The 25,550-nt window shown below is 40.9% G+C and overlaps 1 long non-coding RNA gene across 1 annotated transcript in view; it reads left to right on the top strand.

Moving 5' to 3' along the window:
• Positions 1–25,550, top strand: part of LOC310687978 — a 118,282-nt gene that overhangs the window by 63,146 nt on the left and 29,586 nt on the right. The window contains exon 2 of the long non-coding RNA XR_014516704.1: positions 21,849–21,965. This is a non-coding gene — a long non-coding RNA (uncharacterized lncRNA). The remainder of the gene's footprint in view (positions 1–21,848; positions 21,966–25,550) is intronic.

Genomic DNA, 25,550 nt, shown 5'->3' with positions numbered 1-25,550 from the left:
ACATAGTATTGTTCCTTGCAAATACAATTCACTTTGCCACTGAATATACTAATAGCATCTCAATCCACAAGCAATGTATATGAAGTATAAGCAAATTTCTCTGCATCTGATGTACAGGAATCCAAACTTTCCCTTCAAACACTATTTCATGTTTCACAGCACATACTTTTTATTGTTTCCTTTTGTATCTGTGTATTTGTTTTAAAGACTGGGAGCTTGTTATAACGTAAAGTGTAGTTCCAACAACAGAAAGACTTTTCCTTTCATATGTAATTCATTTAGGAAATCCGGTATGTCCATAATCTTAGCTATCAGGGCACGCTCTTGTTTCTCCAGGCAAGCTAGGGAATCCTGTGAGCAGGTCTGGAGGAATCAAGGCCCCTGCGGACATTTTATAATTTTGGAAGCCCAAGGCAGAATTTCCTGTGCCATAAGGTGAACGAGGGGGATGTGTTAGCCCACAAGCATGCCTGTGATGACTAATGGAAAGATTGTATGATGAAAAAATAGTGTAATATATAAGGCTAAGATGAAACAGATTCAGAGTTCTCTGGCAGATCTAAATAATTTAAAAGTGCAAAGCTTAGCTAGCCTGTTAGGATCGGCAAAGCACACCCAGCTGTGAATCAAGGGACTTGCAATTGTTTTGGACTGCAAGGAAGACGATGGAAGGAAGGGAATAGCATTTATATTCAATCCATTAGAGCAAGAAGTAACGTATTTGAGAGCACCAGAAATATGACTGCCTATATTACTGTTACTACAACTACCATAATAAAGGATGATGCAATGTAACAAACAAATCCCACAACTGAATCCTTAACAGTTCACAGCAAATTTCCAGTAAATACTGGAAAAGTAATCTCAACTTAACAGATCTTACAAAATAAACACAGAAGACAGCCTCTCTCTGTAAGTCTTGGCTTCCTATAACAGCTATGGATCTAAAGCACATGGTCCTCTGCAGTCCTCCAAGTATCTTGTCAATGATCTTAGAAAGAAATACAGAGGTATAACAGAATCATGTGAGGAAAATGATAGCATTATAATGCTTTTATTTGAAGACTGTGGGGGATGTATTTTGTATGGAACAAGAGTTAATCCTTATAAAAAATGTACATTCAGAAATATTGTTTTTATTGGAATATCAGAATTGTTGAGTATAAAGCTGGCACTGTACTGGGTTGCCCCAATCACTCTGGGCAGCTCTCAACTAAAAATAGTAAACATAGCTGTTTACCTGTTTGACATCTGCTGGGAGGGCTTTCCACAGGGCGGACGCAACTACTGAAAAGGTCCTCTGCCTGGTTCTCTGTAACCTCACTTCTTGCAGTGAGGGAACCACCAGAAGGCCATTGGAGCTAGATCTCAGTGTCCGGGCTAGACGATGTGGGTGGAGATACACATCAGAACTATACACATCACGGCTCTCCTTTTCCATCACCGTTTAATGGTAGCCCCTCTCAGCCACATGCTTTAAAAACAAACCACAAGAAAAGGAACCTAAGCCTGTTATCAAGATGTCCAAAGGCACACCAAGTCTGCTCTGCTCTCCCTGGTAGTCCACGGCTCATTAGTGATCCTATCAACTTTAAAGAAAGCAGAAGGCACCAGAAATACTATCATCATGCACCCTATACCATCTTGTGCCAGTTAATCCACCGCAACTGTCATGCAATACAAACCACCCTCCTCTTAAAACACCCCCCCAATGTTTGCCATGACTTTCTATGGGTCACATGCAGTCTAGAGACCATCTGTGCGACTTTCACTCTTTTTTGCTAAACCTGAAAAAACTAGCTATTAAAAAACAGACACATGTCTCAAGTCCCACCTCACCCCTGAGTGTGGAGATAAGCCTGGAAATGTGTTGTCATATGTGTTAAAAACTAGATGGTCAAGTGAAAGGACATCCACATGCATTATGTTTTCCAAACGTCATAGGCTCTTACCCTTTTTATCATTAATCACTAATGGAATCCAATTCTGACTCCAAATTTTCCACATTTGTGAGTTAGTTATTTGGGACTAACAATTGTAGAATAAATGCCATATGTTCAACAGATGTAACCTGCAACTGATTTATCTAACTGTGCACTGATGCATGCCTATGTTTAAATCCGGACTGATTTAAATCTCATTTATTTCAATGGGTCTACTGTAAGTATGACCAAGTCTGGTTCAAACCCATTAAATTGTTCATTTGAGTTAAATGTGCAAATTAGATTTGCCTTCATAGTTTGAAATGTGTATAACCCTTCTTCTCCCTTCAACTTTGATCCTGGAGGGGAGGGGGAAACCTGGGTGGTGAAGCAAAAGTACTGCAAAAGTACTGCCACTTACTTATCCATTTCACATTTCCCCACAACATGTGAGAAAACCTGCAGGAAAATGATAGACTGTTCAATTCGCTGCTCTGAACCCAAAGACCCTCCTTTAAAGGTTGACCTTTCATAGAAAGAATGCGGGATAAAAGTCAGAGAATTTATTTAACCAAGAAGGACAGAAGTGTATGAGGTGTGTGAAAATAGGCACACCCAAAGTATAGACAGGCACACCAAAAATAAATATCATGACGGGGCTGCACATCCCATTTTGTCCTGCACTGCCAAATGCACCTCAGTGTCGCCGCCGCTGACCGAGAAGCCATAAACCCTGGCCATAGCACATCCCTCTTTACAGCTCAGCCATCCATCATATAGCTTCCACCAAGGAAACACAACGTTGAGTAGAGAGCAATGTACTGCAGGAGTAGTGAGTTTGATCAGTTTCACATAAAAAACGTGTGCAAAAGATATGTTGTAATATTGTGAAGATCTGGTTTTCCCCTTCTGAAAATCTGAATGCCATAAACCTCCTTTCTGTACGTCTGGAGAAGATGGGCCTGTTTCTGTAGTAGGACTCTCCCTTTTCCTGCTCCTCTTCTTAGTAAGCCTTGGGCGTGATAGGAACAATATTTAATCCTCCAACAAGAATCAGTTTACAATAGAAATGTAACAATATTAAATGTTCATGTGCAAGCTGTTTACACCCACCTCTTTCCCAGAATATATTTTGGACTCTACGCCACATTTCCCGGAGCTGGAAAGTCCAGCTCGCTGGTGAAAAAGGATTGAAGAAAGAGGGGGTTTTCCAGCCAACTTGACAACAAAGCTGAAGAGCCATATCATTTCTCTCCAAAAAAGCAGCTTGGGAAGTGTCACATATGGAGATAGAAAATCAGAGAAGAAAGGAACGATCCTCTCCCAGTTCCTCATTAGAGATGTGGGTGAATGCTTGAGTTCAAAAGGGAAAGTTGAAAAGGGAAAACAAGTGCACATGATTAATGTCCTGTGTAGTTTGAGGCTGAGAAAGTTTAACAACAGCTTTGGGAGGAGGAGCATACAAAGTGCATTTCTAGCAAGGTCAGATTTTCTCGCACGTTAGATTTCTGAAGGAAATGAATGGCATATATCATATTAACATCCTATTGAATTTGATGGAGTTACCTTCTAAGTAAGCATGCTTAGGATTGTTAGCCTTGCTTTTTTATTTCCAGTGTTAGAGTTGTAATTGAAATATGAAAAGTGCTTTTCCTTGAAGTAATGACAAAGATACAGGAGTGGAGGCAGAGCTGAAGAGAGAGCCTACTCTTCTGGGGGAGGCTTGCTCATCCTTCTTCTACCACAACCAGCACCACCAACAACATAAATTATTTCTTATACCCTGCCCATCTGACTGGGTTGCCCCTGCCACTCTGGGCAGCTTCCAACAAATATAAAACATTCCTAAGGGACATTGCTTGGCTTAAAAACACACACACAAACACACGGCTAGTGTTGTATGGCAACAGCTGACCAGGGAGCATTCATAAGGGTGCATGCATGGGACACATGCATGCAGATTACTTATCATTATTGATGGCACAGACACTGTCCAATAGGTGCCATCACCACATTCCATAAAGCACTCAAAATAGCAGTGGAAGTGATAGCTGACAGAAACATGGCCTTTGACCAGCAGCAAAATGGGCATTTTCTTGAGAGGTGATATTTAAATCTTACCCCACAAATGACAAGTTAGCATGTGTTTATCATATTAAGAACTGATTATCTGGAATGGCCCCAAAGAAATAATCTCCTGATGTTCTTTAGATTGTGTTCCTAATATATCCCTGAAATGAAGTAGCTGCTTCCTACTCTGTTGAATAACATATGAAAATTATCATTTTTAAATCCAGTTAATTGTTCCACTTAACTGTACTGCTGGGGTTCTTTTTTTATCTTGATGATTAGCTAGAGAATAATCCAAATATATTTTGAATGATAAATCTTTCATGATTTGGGAGATTTTGCAAAATGTACATTTGACAGTGCTAATTTAAAGCAAATATCAAGCTTGATTAAACATTCCCAAGGCAGACGATTGAATTATTTTATAGATTTAACAGCTATTGATAAGATGTTATAAACCGAAAATGTTTTGACGTTATTAATTTTTAAAAACAATTCTTTGGGAAAAGCCAAGGAGGACTGAGAGAAGTAGGTCAGCATGTATGCACAAAACATTTGTACTCTTTACTGTATAAACATTCTTGTATTTATTGAAATAATACACAGTTAATTATTTATTAATGAAATTAGAATTTTGCTGAGCTTCTTCCAGTTTGGTGTGTGTGTGTGTGGGGGGGGGTGTCATTAAAATGTGCTATGACCAAGGCAATAACTAAAGCTATAATTGTTTCACATCTCTGCCTTCCAAGTATTTCTCCACCCAACTATATATATATACCAGAGCTTAATCTGGGTGATGTTGCATTCTCCCACCAATAAGAAGGGTCTTGAAAACGGGGGTGGCAGGTACTACTGTCTCTTCCACAAAGTATTTTTTATTATTATTATAACTCCACCTACCAAATTAAAATGGGAGGAAATGAAAATGAAAACTGCACTCCTATATCCACCTACTTCTAAGAAGACATGTATAGGATTTTGATACAATCCTAAACATGTTTACTTGGTTCAATGGTTCTCAAGTAGATGTGCTTCTAAGCAAAATTAATAGGCTCCAAGTGTTTGTCACCCTGACCCAGAGCTCTTATGCACCCCAGATGTTTCCTAGTTACTTCAGTCAGGAAGGCAGCTCCGCCTACACAAATGCAGGTGTGTAGCAGCTGTGACTTCTGCTGGCTGGAATGTGGAAGCAAGTAGTTCCTAGGAGACACCAGGTGCATATCAGACCTGTCCCACCCACAGAACATTGCCATATATGGGCCAGTAGTTCTAGAGCTATATTGTGGATATTATTCAGAGTAGATTCTCTTCCTCCTCTTCCTCCATATACAGTGATAACCCATTTCTGGTCACCAGATCCTATGGGCAAATAATAGCTGGTGGTTCTTTACATTGGGTTGGATTCACAACATGTGGCCAGAAGGAAAAGACTCCAGTGCTCTTCCACAAATGCAAGGGTGTGCAAGAGTTCCATAGAGCTCTTGTGTGGTAGGACTTGTGCTGCCACATAACACAAGAAGGTGCCCAGCTATTGTCAAAGGGAACGTAGCTCTCCAATGCATGTGGCCTACTCACTGTTGCTGCTCTTGGAATTCTGGTTGCTACCTGTCTCAGCCAGCATGGCAAATGGTCATGGATGATGATAAATACCATCCAGCAACATCAAGAGGGCCATAGGTAACCGACCCTTGGACTACATTTGGGTTTCCCACACTTGAGTCTCCAGCTGTTTTTGGACTACAGTTACCATCATCCCTGACCACTGGTCCTGCTAGCTAGGGATGAAGGGAGTTGTAATCCAAAAACAGCTGGAGACCCAAGTATGGGAAGCCTGGACTACAAGTCTTGTTCAGCACCGCTATTTGCACATCCTTTAAAATTATTATTATTGCTACTACTAGTAGTAGTAAGTTCTGTGAACCACCCTGAGAGCTCTGGATATAGGGTGGTAAATAAATTTAAATAAATAAATAGAAGTCCCAAATATTTATGGTAAATCCTGAGCCAGTTCTATAGTAGCCCAAATACACCCTCTTCCCACCCAGGAAATGCCCAGTTTTTTTGGGGGGGGTGTTACACTAGCTAACACTATCCGTAGCTTCTGCTCACCTGCCCTTTGAGTGGACACATTGGAACATATCTCACTGATGGAGGCCAGCAGAGCTTGGTTGGGCAGAGGGAGACCCTGCCCATTGTGGCAGGTCAGGGGTTTGGATCACTCTAACTCTGTAGGCCATGACAATGCATCCTATTTGTGGTCATCTTTCTTTTAACTCTTTCCCTGCCCCAGCTTCTGATAGAAGAATGTGACATGAACCACACTGAAGGCTTGAACTAAAGACTGATGCACATTATAAGACTGCTAGACCCCAAAAAAGCATTTAAAATTAAAGCTCCATTAAGTGGAATCAGGTTGCTAGCCAATAAATGAAATCATCTTTGAGCAAGCAGCCTGGAAAAACAGGAGCACGAGGCACCTGTTGCTAATAAACAACTGAACACATGTTCCCAGCTGGAGTGTGTGTGGAACTTTGCTCAACAATGTCAAATTATACAGGATCATGTTATTCTCCATGGTGGTGCAGCAAGTAGGGTGATGTCCAGGGATAACATTCCTGCACTAATCAGCTTCTCTGGACATGTCATTGAAAACAAAAGAAATGAAAACTTTCATTATGCCTGGTTAATCTTGGCACAAAGATTGCAGAATATTCCATTGCTGGGTTGGCTCCCATTTCATATAGTCCAGGACTTAAAAAAACAAACACTGATTGTGTCAATATACTCAAATATGAAATGGGAGCTCATATATTACAAAAGCAGCCCAGTAATGCATCTATATCTATCTGTCATTACAGTTGCATCCCACCTTTTCTCTAAGGAGCTCAAGGTTCTCCTCCTTTCTGTTTTAACCTCACAACAACTCTGAGTAATAAAACAATATGAAGTTTTCTATTGTAATTTGCAGGAGACACAGCTGCCATCTTGGGTCAGGTGATTAGGTGGAAAAGGTCAATGTCTTCTCTCCCAGTATTAATCCTGGTCATCTGTGAGAACATATATTCAGTGTGTGACTGGTGTTTTTGTGGTTAGTTGCCTAAACTAGAACACACACTTCTGTTTGTAACTACATGATATTGTCAAACACACATGATGCTGTATATGTGTGATTTCTATCACTACATGTTTGTTACCACAGCTAAACAACCACTGAGGAGACCCTAGATCAAGCATGAGGAATCTCTGAGCTGAAAGCTAGATGTGCCGTTTGCAGCCTCTCTATCTGGCCCTTGGGACACTTCCTCCCCAGGCCACACTTCCCACTAGTCCTTCTCTCCACCCTCCTGGTTGTGTTGTGTTCTTGATCTCTCATCATGCTTCTTGCTTGCTTGGGTGGAGAAAAATAGGCATGTAGAAACCTCCAAGTTATTTTTGTTTGCTTTCGCATGTCTGGAGTGTAACCAACTGTACCTAGATAAGAGTCATACCCTTGGCTCCACCTACTTTCACATCTGACCCTACTCACCACTGGTGTGCAGTCCCCTAAAGGTTACCCATGAAGGGATGAGTCCCTCTGGTTCTCCACCCCTGGCTTACATAATCAACAACATAAGGCACACATTTATAGTGGGTCATTCCAAAGTGAAGCAGGACTCATTTCTGTCACATAGATGTGAAAGTGGAACTACTGAAGATCCACATGGAATGTTGTAAAGATAAATCAACCCACATTTTACCTGTTTTGGGTTGTATAAACCACATTTGACCCACTTTGGTTGTGGGTCAGCAGAGTTGGGATGACTTCTGATCACACTCATTTGTCCTTGAGAGAGTATTTCAGCTTGAAAACACACACATACACACCATATTTTCCCTTTGTTGTTGTTGTTGTTTAGTCATTTAGTCATGCCAGACTCTTCGTGACCCCATGGTCCCTGTCTTCCACTGCCGTCTGCAGTTTGGTCAAACTCATGTTAGTAGCTTCAAGAACACTGTCCAACCATCTCGTCCTGTGTCGTCCCCTCCTTCTTGTGCCCTCAATCTTTCCCAACATCAAGGTCTTTCTCCTTCATGGATCACTGGCTTGTTGTGGCAAAGGGGCTTGAATAACTCAGAGAAGCTATGAGCTATGCTGTGCAGGGCCACCCAAGACAGGTCATAGTGGAAGTTTTGGCTAAGCGTGATCCACCTGGAACAGGAACCGACAAGCCACTCCAGTATCCCTGCCAAGAAAACTCCATGGACAAAAACAACAAGCATATTTCCCCATAGAGCTTACAATTCAATGATTCTATGGGCATGCAGACAGTGCTCCTGGGTCAGGTTCCTGGCATCTCTTGACAGAACTAGAAAAGGCTCCAGTCTGAAACCTCAAAGAGCCACTGCCAGTGAGCATCATCCCCTAGGCCATCCTGAGTCAGATGTGCCAAGGGTCTGACTCAATATAAGGCCACTTTCTATGAAGATGAATGAAGTCAGCTGTGCCCCTGCCCACAAATTTAGGCTTTAGTCCAATGGCTCCTTGATCAGTGGGAAAAGAGATTAGGGGTGAAGCATCTTGCTTTGTATATGGCAAGAAGACATGAATATTTGTTCTGTTATGATACTAGCTGGTATAGCCAAAGATAAAAGTACACAAGGCAAAGCATCTGTCTCGGAGGCACAGTCATGCTGTGGAGAGAGGTAATTTATCCCTGTTGGGCACATCCATCATAATCGAGAGCCTGAATATGTCTGTTATCAAAGTGCAGAAATGCCAGAGCTTAAATCACGTGTGTTTGCTGTTAAGGCTGATTTGTTGCAACGATACTGTCAATTAGCCTCTGACAAACCTCTCTGTTTGTGCCAGTATGGAGCATGCTTATGTGCCTAAGGTTAACAGACGTGTACTACAAACATATGGAGCAGCAGCAAATGATGTTGCTTGTGTTCTACAATTTGAGTTGAAAAGCAGAGGCGCCATGAAGAAATCTAGAGGAGGGTGGGGGTGGGAGAGAGGAAACAATGGCTAGGATCAGTATGAACCTTTTTAATAACCCTGAATAATCTGACATCCCCAAACCATAAAATCTAATTGAAGCCTGGGCAGTGTGTGTTAAGTACAACAGTTCCCCTCATAACATTCTTAAAACAACAACAGCAACCACACAGAATGTTCTCTTTACAATTTATTGTTATTAATTATGTTGTGTCTTCATTCTGTGAAGAAGGCAATGCTTTTTCATTTTATGGTATTTTATGGTAAAACTTGCACATTCTGCAGCAAAGTGTGTATATTTAACAGGCATACTTTGCATTTTCATAGCCGATTATCCAAAAATCCAGGTATAAAGGAAAGGTTCAATGCATAATTTATTTTATTATATTTCAACTCATTATTTACCCATTTAGATTTATAGTTGATCCTACTACAGAGGCTTCTGATAGATTAACAATATGTTATAAAGCAAATGTACATGTTTCAGTCTGTAATTAAAATGAATTGAAAGCCGAACTAAATCTGGGGCTAAGCTCCAGGAACACCCTATCCCTAAATCTTCAAATGTGATAATCAATAACTGTACAGATGGTCACAATGGGGAGATAGGCTTGCATGGATACTGAAATTGGGCCGCTTGGCTCTCCCTCCATTCACTGAACACAAATACTACAAAGAGGCCTATGTCTGCAACTCCAAACCCCATAATGCATGTAGACTCTACATTATATCTATATAAAGCTCAGAGGCTAAGCCAATTGGCATAGACATGAACAAACCTCTATACAGAAGTTACAGTCAACACATAATGGTTGGACACACTGCCAGGAGGTACAATCCTGATTTCCTTCATCACCCACTCCACATGCACTTTACTACCCATTTTGGCAGTCTGTACAGAGCTACTGTGAATGTGAGACTGAAGTGACTAGTCAGTCCTCCGAGGTTGCAGAACCCTGTGTCAATGCCTGACCACAGGTCATTTTTTATTTTTCTGACTTGAAATTAACTCACATCCAATATTCGTTGAGGGCCAGCAAGAGCTGGAGAAGGTAGATATTGCTAACTCACTAGGATTTCATTGAGCATGTGATTCTACGGCTTCATCAATGGGCAGAAGAGTCTACACACATAACAGCTGTTATTCATGTGGAAGCTACCTGAATGCAGCCAACAGACTCACCTCATACCAAAGAAAGTAATGTAATACATATTACCTCATAAACATGGGGGACAGATAGACAACAGCATGACCATTCAGCGCAGAGTTTAAATTTACCCAACTTCACCACTGCTTGTGAATTGTTTTGTAAGAATAATTTTTAGATATGGGATAAAGAAGCAATGAAAGATTTCCAGCCAGCATGGGTCAACCATCAGAACACTCCCTTCTATCTATGTATGTAGATATATATACACAGAGAGAGAATACAGTATTGTGTGTGGCCTAGCCTGTTATATTGACAATACTGTAATTGGAAATACCTTCAAGTGGAGACCCTGGGCGAGTTTGTTATGTAAGAGGCGAAAGGTTAATGTTGCATGCAATAGCTTCTGTCACCAGTTTACTGTCGCTAAAATTAAACAAAATTGGAATCCAATTAATGGTCTGAATTTCAAACTGCCTCTGGTATTTCACTTGTTTTAAAATTAAACATAGCTACAGTCTTGACTATGATGCACATTTGACTTGCAGTTAAAAGTGAAGATTTTGTTCATCATTATTAACTTTACTGGCTGGAAAAATAGACATAATTTGCCATTTTTAAACAGTTTCATGTAAATGAGAAGGTTTTTAAAATGGTAAATAATTAAGATATGAACATATTTAATACTAATCTGTGGTATACAAAAAGCAGTAAAGATGACAATAAAGAATTGATTTACCAGAGAAATGTAAATAGCAATAGCTTTATATTGCTTTATAATAATATTGGTTTATAATAATATAAAAAAGAAGTTGTTTTTTTTAACCCACCAATTTCCTACTGGATGAGTTGAGAAAAGAAATAGATTGTACTGAAATGGCTTCATTCTAGATGGTTTAACGAGATGGCCTTTGGCATACTTATTAACATTATTTTTTTACTATTTCAAAGGATAAGTTGTTGAATTCAATTCTTTTCTGGATCCACTCCATCCTATCCTAAAGGCTTGGGGCAAGACAGAGAAAAATGAAAGCAAAAAACCCAGACATTGTATAAACTAATATTTGTGAAGTTCAGTTGAGAGTTCAGATTCTTATGCAACCAAAATAGTTCCATCCATATATATAAGAGGGAGGTGTCAGCAGGCTTAGGGGAGCTGGGCATAGTGTGGGCTCAGCAGCAGAGCACACCTGATGGGCCAGCCACCACACCTACACCGTGCCAGCTCTCTGCTGCTTTGGCCCTCCCTTTTTGGTAACCATTGGCAATACATGGCACTTGGAAGCCTGGTGAGCAACACTGCTCTGCCTAGGTCACCCCACATACCACAGGGTTTGCAGAATTACAGCAAAGCCTTAGAAAAAACTCTAAAAATCTCAAAAACAGCCCAATGAAGACTGAGCGTGCTCAGAATGCTGAATCAGTAGGCCCTGAGTGCAACAGCGATTCTCCCCAGCTGTGTTTTCCAACAACTGGTATTCAGAAGCATTGCTAACTGTGGAGGCAGAGCATAGTCATCATGGTTAGTAGTCATTCCTTATCCTCCATTAATTTGGCCAATAATCTTTTAAAGCTATCCAAGTTGATGGCCATCACTTCTTACTGTAGGAGTGAGTTCCATAGTTCAGCTATGCATTGCAAAGATTGGCTTACTGATTTTGGTTTGCTTCACCTTGATTTCTTTTAAAGTTAAAAAAACTCAAACTTTAGTTCATTGAAAAAAGAGTGACCATCAACAGCTATCAAGAGCATGTTAGACAGCCTTCCTTGCTTCCTGTGCTTCTAGGAAAGCCACTCTGAAGACACCATATGGTTTTCAAGAAGCTCTGGCAAACCTGCAGAAACCTGCCCACTAGAGAGATGATTTGTAGAATGAAAAAGAGGACACTTACAAAACCCCTCAAAAGGTAAACAGAAGACCCAATACCCTACCCACAAGGATTTTGCCATCATTTCCCCCTCCCTCCCTGATAATTGAATATATAATTTTCTTTTTTTATTCATTGATGGAGAATGACTGGAAAAAATACAGAATAATTCTTCAGCACAGCACTACCAATTAGAAAAGAAAGCCCAAACGTTACAAAGCTAATGTTCCCAATGAGGGCTTTTGCCCACTTAAAATGACCCAAGAAGATGGCGGAGAACAGGTAGAGAAAATTTGCGTTAAGGATGGCTGATTATTATTTCCAAAGCTGCATAAGGTAACAGCAAGGCCATGGCAATTTAGCACAGCTAATGGCATGCAAAACATACCTACAGTTTCACGAAGAAAGACTGGCGTGTCTTCTTTAATTGCGGAGCTGCCACTATGAAATTATTAACAATAATGCTATTTGGTAGCTAAACAGTCACAGGGGATATTTACTTTTTATTTTAAAAATGGATGCTTAGGGCTCAATTAAGTAAAAAAAAAAAAAGGCTCATGCCTCATACCCATATTCAGTAAGTCAATTAACAGAGATTTTGACATGAAAAATTGCTTCTGGACTGAATGCTTTAATCTGCTGTTTGAAAAAGAATGTGTTGGGGAGGGGGAGGGAACAGCATCAGCAGTATCCAAAATGCTTAGATTGGTAGCTTAGTTTGTGAAAATATATGACTTAGAAAAAAATGGTAAATTGGTAAATTCCCTGAAATTTCTACTTGGTATATATTGGTCCCATTTCAGCTAAGGTGCTTAATTTCCATTTGCTTAAGAATCTCATGCTCTTTAGAGAACATAAAAACAAAAGTGGAGCCCTGCTGGATCAAACAAAAGTCTCATCTAGGCCAAGATCCTGTTCCCACAATGGACAATCAGACGTCTTTCAGACACTAGTGCAATAGTGCCTCCTTTGTCTGCCTAGTCATTTAAAGGAGAGAGGCTGATACAGTACATCAGGAAGACTTTTCAGAAACTGTAACCAATCTGGTGCCCTCCATATGTTGCTGGACTACAATTTCCACCATCCTTGACTATTGACTATGCTGGCTGGGGCTGATGGGCGCAGCAGTCCAACAATATCTGGAAGCCCACAGGTTCTCCAACCCTGGTATATAGAGGAAATGGTAAGTAGTAGTAATAGTAATAGTAGTAGTAGTAGTAGTAATAATAATAATAATAATAATAATAATAATAATAATAATAATAATTTATTTATACCCCGCCCATCTGGCTGGGTTTCCCCAGCCACTCTGAGCGGCTTCCACAGAGACCAAAAATACACTAAAATGTCACACATTAAAAACTTCCCTGAACAGAGCTGCCTTAAGATGTCTTCTGAATCTCAGGTAGTTGTTTATCGCTTTGACATCTGATGGGAGGGCGTTCCACAGGGTGGCCGCCACTACCGAGAAGGCCCTCTGCCTGGTTCCCTGTAGCTTTGCTTCTCACAGTGAGGGAACTGCCAGAAGGCCCTCGGCGCTGGACCTCAGCGTCCCGGCAGAATGATGGGGGTGGAGACGCTCCTTCAGGTATACTGGGCCGAGGCCATGCTAAGTCTGCTTAGTTTGTTCTGTGACAAATACTGTAATAGTATTCAAAGGATTACCACCCTCCCTGGTTTAAGCCTTCTAGGCTTGACTTGTTAGCTATGTTTTACTTCAGGGTATATGTGGACATTGTATGAACTTACATCAAAAGGACAAGCAGTTTAAGTTGAAACTTTGATCAGACTGAGCCTGATTCAACAAAACTATTTCAAGAGTTGCTTTCATGTGTAAGAACTGGGAACAACAGATTATTATTTTTTTGTATACATTGTTTAGATATATAACTACATCACAAAATTCACAGAAGTGCAAATTTTGAAGTGTGACTAGGGGACAGTCCTCATTCCTCATTAAAATGCAAGCGAAATCAAATTTCTTCTGTCTCCCTATTCCTGTGTAAATTCCAGCACAAAGATTTCTTCTAAATACCACTTGTCATTTTGGCAGCAGCTGTTGCAGCCTGGCACAGCTATGGAGAGCCAAAATCCTTTCCTGTGTGACTGGCTGACGGAGTCATCAGCCTCAGCTGGTGGCAGGGATTGTTGGCACTCTGCAGCAATTTGAATTAAATGGGCCAATCATGGTCAATAAAAGAAGGCAAGACATGGGGCAGGCATCTACCTCCAATTCATTTAACTGACTGCACTTGAAGTCAGCACCACAGTCAGCAAAACACCCACCCTGCGTGTTCTGTCCCTGTGCATAGAATTGATTGGTCACTATATTCAGGGCCAGGGAGAAATTGCCTACAGACCAATTGGGCCTGTCTGTGGGTTTTGCCTGCCTCATAGCTACTGTCAAAACTTGCTGGTGGAATTCAGCATTGGGCCGGATCCTTAGTCTAAACAAGGGGGATCAGAAGGATCCCTAACCCCCCTTCATGATCCAGTTATCAGGGTACCCCGGTAAAAGGGGTACAGGGGGGAGGTCTCTGTCTGAATGCTCAGCTGAGGGCTAATAGGCCATAGAACTCCCCAAATGGCATCCTGGAGGGATCGCTGTATTTGTTGTGCATCCTGGGGGGATCCTTAACCCAGGATCAACTCTGATGAAGTAATCAACCACAATTAGGTTGGTTGATTCAGGATACATACCCAATGCCTATCGGTAATCGAAAAAGTAGTGGTCATTTCAATCCCATGATGTTATGTCATTTTTACTGCTTCCCTCACCCGGACTTGAGTGGCCTTGAGGTCACTGTACCTGGGCCCGCAGCATGGTTTTCTTATTTGTATCTTTAGCTGCTAAATCACTGGGACAAGTGGTAAGGGCCATTTCATACAAATAACTTCCTGAAAACGTAGACAGATGGACAAACTCTTGTAGAATAGTTACCACTAACTACAGAGAGCTGGGGAAAGCCCTGCTACAGTCTTAGAAGTGAATGGTGACTAACTGTGTACACATGCCAATTCCTATTAACCTTTCTCCAGTCCCATATGCAGAGGGGTTATTTAGCAATGGGTGTTACACTGTTGAAACAGACAAAGCTGCAGTGTTTCTAGTTCCCATTAGTATGGCATTATCATTTGACCCCTAACATGATCAAGGGTCCGGTAACCAAGCTTTATGAAGAATGGTTGAGGGAGTTGGGCATTTATAGCCTAGAAAAGAGGAAACTGGTGGGAGATATCATAGCCATATTCAAATATCTAAAGTACTGTCACATGGAAGATGGAGCAAGCTTGTTTTTTCCTGCTCTGGAGGGTAGGGCCCAAACCAATTGATTCGTGTTACAAGAAAGGAGATTCTGAGCAAACAGCAGGAAGAACTTTCTGACAGTAAGAGCTGTTCAACAGTGGAACAGATGTGCTAGGCTTTTTCCTTGGAGGTTTTTAAGCAGAGGTTGGGTGGCTATCTGTCATGGATGTTTTAGTTGAGATTCATGCCTTGTAAGGGGGTTGGATTAAAAGACCCTTGGAGTCACTTTCAACTCTACAATTCTACTATTCTATATGCACACACCCAAACAGACACAAGTACATAACATGGCTTGCAAGGAAGGCATGAAGGTAACATACAAAGCATTTTCTTTGCTAAATCCATGAAAGCAACAGGAGCATAGCAAGAACGTACTTTTGCTAGCCTGCCATCCAGCAGATTTTGCTCTTATGATTTTGGCATATATTCTAAATGTTCCATTAGTAGTGAATTTAGAAAAATTACCTGAAGCTGTATACTTTTATTCTCTGGTCAGTCTTGCCCCTTTTGTCTGAACTGTGCGCTCCTGTGGAGGATAAAGCCGAGAAAACACATAATGTATTCAGCTTTGGCATAATTATACACTTTCCGAGAAAGTGTATGTTCTAAGATTACCCTCGTCATATGCATTTAAATCACAGCATTAAGCTGCTAATATTTTGCTTTTAGACTGAGCTATAGAATAGGTGCCACATCAAACCTGTCAATCTTATTTGTCCAGCTTTCAGTAAAACATAACCCACTGCAGCTTGTGCCCTAAATGTATATAATGTGTATATACAGTATACTGTTGCAAAACATTTAACTGATACTGAAAATAAGGTCTTTGAAGAAGTGTGATTCTAGAAATGCAATTCGAGCCATGTTCAGTCTTTTTAATGTACAGGTGACATTAAATCATGTATAGCTGAGGCTTACTTTTCAGCCACACAGTTGACATCACAATGTCAAGATAGAAAATAGACCATGCTCTACATGAAGGCATGCATAACCCTGGTCCCCTTCATGCATCCCATAATTTTCGGGCCAGTCTCCTGGACCCAGCCTTGGGCACTCTGCCAAGCCCTAACTCCAGATGTAAGGAGATCTCTCTGTAAGCACAAGCATTTCTGCTTTCCCCTCTTGCATGGGCTTCCGCTGGAAGGACCAGTTACTTGAATCCAGCCAGTAGTTTTGAACCCAGGACACACAGTTTTACCCATCAGTTGGTAGGTAAAGTTACACTTCGCTGGGCTGAGTTTTCACAATACATACCTTGCTATTTGCTGCATTGATCACTTCTATTTTGTTCATCTCACTTGGGTTCTAACAACTGATGGCTCTCACACAAATTCAGCTGAATTCCAACTTAAAAAAAAAAAATGAATTCACTAACAGTATGCCCCTGCTTGCTCAGAAGTAAATCCAATTGAGATCAATGGGACTTACTCCCACTTATGCGTGCTCAGGATCACAGCCTAAATGTTCATACAAATGACCGCTACAAAGCTGCAACCTAGCATGCTTATAACCACTTAAAGCAGTGGTTTTCAACCAGTGTGCCGTGGCACCCTGGGGTGCCTTGAATGATGGTCAGGGGTGCCGCGGGCAGCACTGGCCTCTGTCCATCTTTCCTTCCCTCCCTCTTCTGATGCCCTCTCGCATCTCTGCCTCCCAAAGGCTTGCATACCTGTTCGTTGCAGCCCTGGCCACAAGCTCCACGGATGAATGGTGCCTCTGGGGCTGGCCAGGGGGTGCTGGTTGCCAGGAGCTGAGACACCCTCTGCGTAAGCAAGCAAGCAAGCAGGCAGGCGAGGGAGCCCAGCCAGCCAGTCCACCAGCACTTGCTGTTAGGAATGGTCAGACAAGTCCCAGGCTCCTGTGAGGCAGTGTGAGGAGGCACCTCTCTTTGGTGTGTTCCTCTCATCACCTGGCTTACTTATCTGGATTAACTAAATGGTCATTAGCACATTAGTCTGGCAGGGTTTTGTTTGAAAACATTTTTATTTATGACTGCTAATCAAAGATGCAGGAATCATAATTAGTCAAATTACATGTGCATTTTGCATTTTTGCATTTTTTTCTGCTTTTAAAAAATCCACAGTTCCCTCCTAGACTGAAAATGAGTGAAATATCTATCTAGTAACTGAAGACTATTTTTCATTAGCCCTTCAATACAATGCCTTTGCTAGAATCCCTTTATCTAGCACATTTCTTCCTTTCCAGATACAACTTTCAAATGCTTACATTTGACTGCACATTGGTTGATTGGATAATTTGAACATCAAAGGAAACCTTCATTTAATTTAAGCCCATAAAGTTGTCTTTTGCTTTATTAACTTTCGATCAATAAACAAGCAATTTGGAAATGTAATCAGGAAATGCTTCCAATTGGCTGACAATGTATCAAAGCCACTGCTTGAAGGCAAGAGCAAGCTGTAACAAGCAGTTTATTACCAGTAGCTGTTACTGACATTAGTCAAAACCAAGAAAGATAAAATGGAATAAGAAATGTAATGCTGGAAGAGCCTTGGGCGCTGTGTTCTCTTCTTCCTTTTGAAAACTGCAAGCCTGTCTTTGATATGATAACAAATATAAACTGTTTAAAAACACCAAATGCAGGAAAACTCAGGCTAGACTGTCATGGCATTAATCCATTCCAGAGTGACATACAAATAGTGCAACATCTAGCAGGATGTATGTTATGGAAATATTTTGAATTGGATTTACATATGGTGAGCAAATTGGAACTTTTGATTTTTATGAGATATTCTAATGTGCATGCTCTCATATTAAGAGAGTGTAATCCTATTTGAAGATAATGAGTTTTCAATAGGCTCTGCAGTTTGAGACTACATAAAAATCTGTTCGGCTTTAACTAACCATCATTTGGGAAGAAGATTTAGAAATATTTGGGGAGATCAAACTCAGTAAGTAGGCATGTTCATTCATATAAGCAGGGCATGCATGCTGCTGTCCATATATCACCCAGGACAGATTGCTGGGACTTTTTTCTTTCTTTCTTTTTTGCTTGTTTTGACACTTCGGTATTTATTTTGCTGCAGGCTGACCATTAATCAGGAGACAGCTTAATGGTGGTGATGGGCACTTCAGACATTACTCAAGGCACTTTCAGCCCATACAAATATATATTCCATATATACTAAAATGGCTCATCAAAGCCTTCCTCCTGGTAGCATGGTATCCCCACCCCCATTGCTCACAAAATACCTTACTTTGATTGGTTCATTTGTTTTGAGAGATTCCATGCCATCAACATATTCTGAAGAGGTGACATCAAGATCAGACAATCTCAAAGGTTGCTGGGAAAAGACATATTTGTGATCACCTCCCAGATTTTTTTCTGAATGATACGTATTTTATTTTAAAATAGCACTGTGTAACTTTGTTGCAGTGGGCCTGAGAACTATCTTTCACAAATCTATCTAGTCCCTTTTAAAAAGGTATCTAAAACTGAGATAGTGGCCATTATCACATCTTGTAGTAATGAATTAGCATAGGTTAAGTATGGATGGTTCTTCTCCCTACCTTGAACAGACCCAGAGTGATTATCCCCTAGAGGGGCACTGCTGAGAAGAGTCAGAAATTGTATTTATTGGGATGGGTGGGTGGAATTAGGTGCCTATTAAGAGCTATACAATGCTATAGAATTATGCAATCCTTGTTTTTAAAAGCATAGTTTGTCTGCACAGTCTCCAGCTCTATGTTATCCATTTTTTAGATGAGGCAGCCGAAACTGTTTGCCATGACACCATGGTGCTTCCAGAATGTCACTATTTGGGGGCAGCATACAATCACATATCAGCAAATTCAGGTTGCACAATTGTAGTTGATTGGGAACTCACGTGCAACAAACCCCCTTCCCTAAAAAGATCAGAGTTTTCACACTACTAGACTTGAGATTTTTCTGCAGGTCCTGCAAGACAGAGCTGTTCCACCAGGCATTTCTGTAATCCTCATAGAACTCTAGCCCAATGGTTGCCATTAATTTGATTCAGAATTGATTTTAGAATGTATTTTAATTAATTGATTGTGATTTTATGTAAACTGTGCTATTTTTATTGTTGTTAGCTGCTATGAGCCCAACATTGGCTGGGGAGGGCAGGATATAAATAAAATTATTATTATTATTATTATTACAAGGAAAGTGTTGGAGAAATGTGTGAGCTAACATTTGTTTTGGCGCAACATCCTCTAACCACCCCACAAACATCTGAGGATGTGCTCATTCAATAGCCAACATTACTGAATATCTTTGCAAACAAATCAATAAACAGGTCATCTGGAAGCACCCGAAATCATTTCTAAATTAAACAGCACAGGTTTCATTACACGGAATTTTACCTACTTACTCCGTCTCAATTCTCAAAACAGTTAATTTATCCCCTTGCACATTTTGACTAATATTGTCATCTTCCCTGCTTCTGAAGCTTTGAACTTTTGGCAAGGGATTTCATCAAAAGTTTTTTTTTTTAAATGTCTAGTATATCACCTCTCATCCACACATCCGGCAAATCTTTTGTACACTTACAAAGAATATTGTGTACTGTAGTTGTTGTTTTCCTTCTCTCATTCTCATAGTATCAAGAAATCATATAATGTTATCACCACAGAGCTGTCCTCAAAAAATGTACTGCCTGAAAATATCTCCTGGCAATATCACCCCCTGGACTGCTGCAATAATGGACTTCTGTGCTGTAGGCACAACCTAAAAGAATGTTATACCCTTTGAGGACAGAAGGCACACAGCTTGATAGCCATCGTCAACCAGCAGTGTCTTGGTCAACATTCTCAGCCAGCAGCATCTCCACCAGTTAAAACACCAACCTGACAAACTTGCATTTTCATTTCAATTTTCTTGTATGCTTTCTTGGTGAATGCATATTGTGCATCTTAATGAACCCTCCTCTCCCCATGTCCCAGTGGTCTTTAAAAGAGTTCAGTCTCAATCATCAGCATAATGAAGGAGAGAAATAAGCATCATATAAACTCACCAGGGTCATTGCCGTAGACCTTACACACCCTGCAGAATCTTTTCTGCAGGAAACAGATCACTAAAGGGAGACCCAGTCCCAATGGGTGAAGTGCTTTTGCAGTTTATTAAAGCATTTGAATATACATAAACTAAAATCTACTGCCAGGTTGAATTTTACATGATGGACATCCACATACCAGTGCCAAGATGAGGTACAATATTTGGCACTTGATCTAATGTCACTCAAGGATATCTATCACATCTTGTAAATCAGCAGTTTATGGCTTTAAAAATGTATTTAGTAAGTTCCTTATTTAGCTGTTCATTCATCAAGTCCAGCATCCTGGCTCTGGCAGCAGCCAGTTGTTGTGCATTATTATTATTATTATTATTATTATTATTATTATTATTATTATTGATTTCTTACACCATCCTTCACCAGGTTGGGTTACAACAATGCTCCATGCTTTCTTGAGATGTGTGTCTGAATTCTGAATTTTCTGAATTCAGGGAATAAGCCCTTCTAGAATATGAATGATTGGGGTGGTTTTTGCCCAACTGTGCAGGCAAACCATTTCTCACAGTCTAGGGATGGGTGATACCTGGTTTTCAACACAGCGATATATCACTAGCTAAACATTACCAATATATCACAATGTCTGAAATAAGGATGGAACTATGTAGAGGCATTGGCTGGCTTCACGGTTTTTCCCTCATTGTGATTTTTGTGTGTACGCACACGCACACACACATTATGATTCATAATATATTACCAGTTCAAAAATTATGAAACCAATATCATGATATGGACTTGAAACTGCTTTCGATGTATATCAATATATTGCCCAGCCCTATCACTGTTACCGTTTTTGCCGCAAGGAAAACTCTGTGGCAAAGAATTTAGCAATTTCTAAAGATGGATTAGATAGGAGTAGAAAATGATATCAGTAACTGCCAAACTCTGCCTCCCTCTGCCATCATTTGTGTCTGGCTCAGCCTCTGCCAGTGCCGGATTTACGTATAAGCTAAACAAGCTATAGCTTAGGGCCCCACTCTCTTGGGGGGTCCCCCAAAAAATTGAAGGGAAAAAATCTGGATGTACATTTCCAAAATATAAGATAAAAAACAAATAAAATAAAACCTACATACAGCAACAGTGTTGTGTGTTGTGTAGGCTGCTATGATGTAAGTAATGGGCCCTGCCTGCTTGCCTGCTCCCTAAAGTATCACTGGTTTGCTCATTTCTATATATAGGGTGCCTACATTGACAAAGGACAACTGGACATATAAAGGGCCCCATTACCTTCAGTAGCTTAGGGCCTCATCAAACCTAAATCTGGCCCTGGCCTCTGCACCACCATTTTGTGTCTGGTGGGCTTCAGTCATTTTCAGCTGTCTCAAGTGGGCCATGGGGATAGATGGTTTGAGAATCCCTGGTCTAGCTTGCATGGGTTAATCTAGCAGGGTGGAGCTAACAGGTAGAGGATTCTCTCTAGGGTCAGAGGGTTGGATGAAATTGCCTTATGGGTCTTTCCACACCTATAATTATCTAATTCTTTTCATTTTGTGTTTCTTTTAAGGTGTGATCCTCCTATTAATTCTGCTTCGGCAAGTCCATTGACTTTCAACAAAACTTATGCATGAATAACTAGGTGAAGAATTGCAGCATTTGACTCTGGAATTCAGCGAAAAAGACCGTAGGTGTATTTTAGTCTATAGCTCTAATAAACACACATGGAGCTTTTTTCCACTATACCTAATAAAAAGCCAGGAACTCTGTGATTGCCAAGAATACATTTTAATGCTATTTATATATCTGCCATGCAGGTTTAAATCTATTTACCAGATAGTCTTATTAATAATGGCTTTCAGTCATATCTTTTCACCATTGACATTCATACCTGCAGTAGATCTAAGTAATCTCATCACTACCAGCAATGGAAACAAAATAAACATTCAGTAAGTTATGAAAGGGTAGGGTAAACCACAAATATGAGTGTGATTTACATGGGCATGCTACAATTTGCCACTCTGAGTCATGTCTAAATCTTTATCGGAAATGGTATAAAGTAAACCTAACCACAGCCACCTGGAATTTAATGCAGCCATCCTATTTGGAATGGAAACTTCAGCATTATAATTGCTCATTTGCTTTTCAAAGGATGGTAATCCAAATTTTGGTTTGGAGGGCAAACATTCCCTTACCTGTTTATCCCAGCCTCACCAAGAAGGGCAATAACCCATGACTTTACTTCCTTCTCCTTGCACTTAAGGGGATTGGAGAGAAAATCCAGTGCACATGGAAAGATACTGAGAAGTCCCCAAGTGCAGACATATTCCTTTCTCTGGCAGGGAAAATTAACAAAAAACAAGAATGAAGCAGTATGATCTGCAAAGCAAACCCTACTGGTTTTCACCTGTCATAGAAGCAGAGAACATTACTATAACATGCGGCAAGTGGGTGACTAATGGAAAGGCGTGTGCATTTGCCATTTAGTTGCTTGCCCAGGGAAACTGCAACATAGCACAAGAAAGTGGCAATTTCTAGGATTGCCAAGCTCAGGGAAGTAGCTATCAAGCAAGGCTTACACATACTCACACTAGAGGCAGTGTGTATGTGTCAAGTACTTGAATGAATGCACTGGAATACCAAATGCAGAACACAGCCCCATACTGATTTAAGTGTCCATTGTCATTGTTGTGCCCATGTCTGCAATCCTATACACATTTAGCTGAGAATAAGTCTGTTTGGACTCACTATATCAGGGCCAGCTGAGGGCTGCATTCGCTTGTAAGCAACCTACCAGGAGCCAGAAGCAGAAGTGATTAGATTTGTATGGTAGACTCCATTCTGGCCAGACAGAAGGCAGAGCTTGTTCACACCCACACCAATCTCTCCATCCAGGCAACCCAGCTAATGATACCACAGCATCACATGCTGACCCAAGGCGCACTGCTTGAAGGCTGGATCTACCACCTCCTCAGCAGCCCATGCCCATGCAGCCTCGTGGCACTACTGGTCTCTTCCCACCCTTGTTTCCAATGTATGTCTTCACTCACCCGTTCTTCCCTGGCCAGCAGAAATACCATTTTGTGCTGCACCTCAGATGCCAAAAGGGATTGAGCTGGCTGTCATTTGGGGTTGAGTCTCTTTCAAATCAGCAGTTATTTGGTTTCTGTGAATGGACCTTCTTCCATCAGTGCAGATTGCCTGGAGTTTTTTAGTCCTGGCAAAGTTGCTGGAACTCTCCCTTTGTTGAGGAGACTAGATGGTGGCTCTCAATAGCAGCTCTTAACAACAGCTAAGGAAATGGGCAGAGGCTGTGCTGACAAAGGAGAGTCATTGTAGAGAAGGGGGCCTGGCTTTCTTCCCCCTCCTCCTCCCTGCTTTGGCTGGGGATGATACAATCAAACCACATGTGTGAAGAAAGGGCAGGTTAGAGAGCTGGGATGTCTCTGGAAGCATCTTAGGGTGCTGTCTGCCCCATTCCCAGATCTGATGTTCTAAATCTGCCATGAAGATGTTGGCATACTGTGGGGCCATGCGGGTGCCCATTGCTGTGCCGCTGATCTGAAGGAACAGGTCATCACCGAATTTGAAGTTGTTGTGGGTAAGGACAAATTGGCAGAGTTTGGTGGCAAGGTCCGCTGTGGTTTTATCTGTTCCAACTCTACAGACAGAGACTCTCACCTAAGAGATCTCAGAACTAAAATACCCAGCAGATGAAGTTAGACAACAGATCAACAGAGCCAGACTGATACCCAGAGAGAACTTGCTGCAAGACAGACCCAAAAAAGAAAATAACAGAACACCTCTAGTCATCACATACAGCTCCCAAGTTAAAACAGTACAACGCATCATCAGAGATCTACAACCTCTCCTGGACAATGACAGTTCTCTTTCTCAAGCTCTGGGAGGAAGACCTTTCATTGCCTACAGACAGCCACCCAATCTTAAACAACTCCTAACCCACAATAATACCACAACCAGACTTAACACAGACACTGGCACCAGAGCCTGCAATAAACCCAGATGCCAACTTTGCTGCCACATACACCCGGACAACACCATTACTGGCCCCAACAACATCACACATACCATCTCGGGACTATTTAATTGCTCATCGTCTAACATTGTGTATGCCATCAAATGCCAACAGTGTCCTTCAGCTCTCTATATTGGACAAACAGGCCAAACCTTACGCCAAAGAATAAACGGACATAAATCTGACATCAAGAATCACAAAACAGAGAAACCAGTAGGAGAACACTTCAATCTCCCAGGACATTCTATACAAGATCTCAAAGTAGCTGTTTTACTACAAAGGAATTTCAGAAACAGACTGGAAAGAGAAGCTGCTGAATTACAACTCATTACCAAACTTAAAACAATGGAAAAACCTGGGCTGAACAAAGACATTGGATTCTTATCTCACTATACATGACTATACCAATTCTCACCTTCTCACCCCTTGCCTTTTCCTGTAAGACCTATTACAGTCGTTAAGAGTCGTCAACAGGCTCTCCCAGCTATCTGCCTATCTCCCATTCCCACCACCCTTCTGAGTAACACCCCTCCCCACCTTCTCACTATATAGAAGGATCTGGCAACTTCTGTTTCAGTGTATCTGAAGAAGTGTGCATGCACACGAAAGCTCATACCAAGAACTAACTTAGTTGGTCTTTAAGGTGCTACTGGAAGGAATTTTTTTATCATAAATATTATGAAATGCCAATACGCCAGAGGAAACCTAAGGCTTCACCCAGGAAGCTTCTCATTGCATGGAGATTTGGTGTGTCCATAACAGTATGGAATTGAAAACAAAATTTAATATATATTATTTATTTGTACTTTTTTTCTCCACTGTAATCCTGGGCAGAGTGCATGTCCCACAAAGACGTGGATTCATAATAGGAGGACAGGTAAAAAAAAATTCTATACAATCTGATCCCACTGGAAGTAAATGCATGGGGTCTTGAAATGAATAGCTGCAGTCATCTAGGCAAAACTCTCATTTTACAACTAGCAATAACTATGGAGCCTGCATTATAGTGAGGATGACTGATGAATAGCTGTATGTTAAGATAAAAATCATTTCCATTCTGATGAGCTACTCAAATTATTCTGTATGATATTAGTAGCCACTTAAGCCTTTAACGCCAGGTTTACAGTAATTGGTACTTTGAAGGAAAGTTGGTCAAAAGTATTAACAAAGAGATTTAACATGAAAAATGGGCATTTTCAAATTAATCTTTTCCACCCCAAAATTGTTGACCGCTTT

This window comes from Podarcis liolepis (genome assembly GCF_965112155.1).
Source record: "Podarcis liolepis genome assembly, chromosome: 10".
In the NCBI taxonomy this organism is placed as follows: Eukaryota; Metazoa; Chordata; class Lepidosauria; order Squamata; family Lacertidae; genus Podarcis; species Podarcis liolepis.
The sequence above is the reverse complement of the archived record's forward strand: the minus strand, read 5'-3'. Positions and strand labels throughout refer to the sequence as shown.